This window comes from Pseudophryne corroboree, chromosome 3 (genome assembly GCF_028390025.1).
Source record: "Pseudophryne corroboree isolate aPseCor3 chromosome 3, aPseCor3.hap2, whole genome shotgun sequence".
Lineage (NCBI taxonomy): Eukaryota > Metazoa > Chordata > Amphibia > Anura > Myobatrachidae > Pseudophryne > Pseudophryne corroboree.
In genome coordinates, this window is record NC_086446.1 from 143,794,197 (window position 1) to 143,797,787 (window position 3,591).

At 47.3% G+C, this 3,591-nt stretch overlaps 1 non-coding gene across 1 annotated transcript; it reads left to right on the plus strand.

Annotated features, from left to right (window-relative positions):
* The first annotated feature begins 2,061 nt into the window (after positions 1 to 2,061).
* LOC134898952 (U1 spliceosomal RNA) lies at positions 2,062 to 2,228 on the plus strand. The gene has a single exon (XR_010172640.1). It is a non-coding gene; the product is annotated as a U1 spliceosomal RNA (small nuclear RNA).
* Positions 2,229 to 3,591: the final 1,363 nt, after the last annotated feature.

Below are 3,591 nucleotides of genomic sequence, written 5' to 3' on the forward strand. Positions count from 1 at the left end.
GGCATTAATAAAGGTTGTCATAATGTGTAAGACACATTATGTTTATAAGGACATTAATGATGTGTCTCATATGTGTAAGGGGCATTACTGTGTGGAATTATGTGTATAAATGCATTACTAATGTGTGGCATTATGTGTATAAGGTGCTCTAATATGTAGCGTTGTGTATAGAAAGGGCATTTACTGTGTCGTCTAATGTGAATAAAGAGCAATAGGGTGTGGTGTAATGTAAATAAGGAGCAATTCAGTGTGATGTAATGTGAATAAGGAGCACTACTGTACGAAGTAACGTTTATAAGGTAAAGTGATACTACTGTGGGATGTAATGTGAATTATGGACACTATCGCGTGATCAAATGTGAATAAAATTGCAGTACTGTGTGGCAGAATTTTAATTAGGGGTACTATTGTGTGGACATGCCCATTGCCAGCAAAAACACACCCCTTTTTGGACTGTGCGCCAAATGTGCGAACTGTTCCTGTTTAAAATATAGGGGGTACAAACACCAAAATAAGTACTGTTATGGGTGAGGGTTGATGGTGCTGGGAAAGAGGTGCAAGGTCAGAGGCGGAACCAGCGGTGGTGCTAGGGGGCACCAGGCAAAATTTTGCCTAGGGCATCATATTGATTAGGGCCAGTTCTGCCAAAGGGCCTTGTGGGGGAAATGTCTTCAGTAAAAGCATTCCCTGTGTGTGTGGTGTGTCGGTACGCGTGTGTCGACATGTCTGAGGAAGAAGGCTATATTAGAGAGGAGCGGGAGCAAATGAATGTGGTGTCTCCGCCGACACCTGATTGGATGGATATGTGGAATGTTTTAAATGCTAGTGTAAACTCATTGCACAAAAGATTAGACAAGGCTGAAGCTTTGGGACAGTCAGGGTCTCAACCCATGCCTGATCCTATGTCGCAGGGACTGTCAGGGTCTCATAAGTGCCCACTATCCAGATTGTTGACACAGATACCGACACGGATTCTGACTCCAGTGTCGATTACGATGATGCAAAGTTACAGCCAAAATTGGCAAAATACATTTGATATATGATTATGGCAATAAAAGATGTTTTGCACATCACAGAGGAGCCCCCTATCCCTGACAAGAGGGTACATATGTACAAGGGAAAGAAGCCTGAGGTAACCTTTTCCCCTCACACGAGCTGAACGAGTTATGTGAAAAAGCTTGGGAATCTCCTGCAGATTTCCAAAAGGATTCTTATGGCGTATCCTTTCCCATCAACGGATAGGTTACGATGGGAATCCTCCCCTTGGGTGGACAAAGCATTAACACGCTTATCCAAGAAGTTAGCCCTCCCGTCCCAATATACGGCTACCCTCAAAGAGTCTGCTGACCGCAAACAGGAGATTACCCTGAAGTCCATTTATACACATTCAGGTACCTTACTCAGACCGGCAATTGCGTCGGCCTGGGTGTGTATGTGTAGTGCTGTAGCGGCATGGACGGATACCCTAGATAAGGATACTATTTTATTGCCCCTGGGGCATATAAGAGATGCTGTCCTATATATGTGTGTATGCAAACTACAGGTGGTGCTGCATGGCTCACACCCTTTTACTTGTCTTGTAGAGCAACTCTGGAGCTGTTACTGGGTCCAGCTGCTGCAAGAAATCAGCTTGAATGCTTCAGGGGCTGGGGCATGGCCAACATGAGCCCCACACTGATGGGGGTGTATAAAGCGATCTAGGGGTCATCCAAGCGCAACCCCACAAAGGCCGCCATGCCCTGCGCGACCATTTTCTCTTTTCATATGCAGACGAGGGTTGCAGCCAACTATACCCATTGCTTGGATGACATCACCATATGCGAATCCATCTGCTGCAGGCCTTCCCCCAGGAATGCTTGCACTAGTTGTTGCATTTGGTTTGTTGTTTGGGGGGTGCTTCAGTATTAGGCAGCCTTCTGCCCTCACACATTCGTCTGAAAATGTGTTCTCCCTGCAGTTGTTGTCCCCAGATGAGAGTTCCCTTGTGCTGCCTCAGTTGAATCTCCTTTACTTGACGGAGGTGTGCCTGAGCAGCGGCCCTCCCCAGCCCTTTCTCAAATCATACTTATTTTGCTTAGGTGATACCATGGTCATGAAGATTGTTTTCCCAGGGTGAGGTTCATTCATTGCATTCTGGGTATGCTGACCTCTGTGATTTCCCCAAATGTGGGAATCTCGACTGCATAATTTGTGGTAGGGGGGGGGGACTGCATTTGTGCTTTCCCCTGGTTGGCTCTGGTATAATTTAGATCTCATTGTCTCAGGTCTCTCTCCAGCCTAGTTTGCTGTCTGTTTCCACTTCTCTTTTCTTGAGCCCCTCCCTTCTATGCCCTTGCGCACTATCCTGACTTCTCCCGTCTGCTTACTTTGTGCCTTCCAACGCACAATGCGAACTACAGGTGGTGTTGCAGGGCCCACACCCTTTTATTTGCCTTACAGAGCAGCTCTGGAGCTGTTACAGTGCCCAGCTGCTGCAAGAAATCAGCTTGAATGCTTCAGGGGCTGGGGCATGGCCAACATGAGCCCCACACCAAAGGAGGGTGGGGGGTGTTCAATGCGAACTAGGGGTCATCCAAGCGCCCCTTTTCTTTTTTCATATGCAGATGAGGGTTCCAGCCAACTTTGGCCCACTGCTTGGATGACATCACCGTATGCAAATCCGTCTGCTGCAGACCTTTCCCCAGGAATGCTTGTACTAGTTGTTGCATATGGTTTGATGTTTGAGGGTGCTTCAGTATTAGGCAGCCTTCCGCCCTCTCATTTTCATCTGAAAAGATGTGGTCTCCCTGCAGTTGTTGTCCCCAGACAAGAGTTCCCTTGTGCTTCCTCAGTTGAATCTCCTTAACTTGACGGGGGTGTGCTCAAGCAGCCGCCCTCCACAGCCCTATCCCAACACATGCTTTTCTTGCGTATGAGATCTCTTGATCATGAAGATAGTTCTCACAGGGTGAGGTTCATCCATTACATTTTAAAGTAGGAAGGTACAAATTACATATTCAAATTACATATATGTGCTGGATTCAAATGTTTTCCCCCCTTCCTTTCTCAATTGTGCCCATCAGCAGCTATTCTAATGTTGCTGCCAATGGGTGTGACACATTCATTTCTTCTGTGGGGTACACTGGACTCCACAAGGATTCACATTGGGGTGTAGAGTAGGATCTTTATCTGAGGCACCAACAGGCTCAAAGCTTTTGACTGTTCCCAAGATGCTCAGCGCCCCCTGCTCTATAACCTCGCTTCCATGAACAGGGAGCTCAGTTTGTAGTTGGTGCCTTCAGTAGCAGGCCACTTAACAGGGGGCTGCCTCAGGCAGCCTATTCTTAGCTATTAATTTTGACAAGAAAAGAAGAACTTTTTTTATAAGAATCTACAAGGGCTGCAGCAGGTTAGGTCTAATAGACATCTTTACTGCAGCTCCATCACTCCCAGAGGCGCAGTATACTCCCGTGCCCTGGTTGCTGGGTCACTGCAGTGGAGGCTCCGGTTTCTTCCTAAGGTCAGTCACACACACACCGCCCTCCGGGATCACGAGGCCGCTGATGAAAGGGAGGTAAGGGACTTCTGTGCCCACAGTATACCGAGATCCAG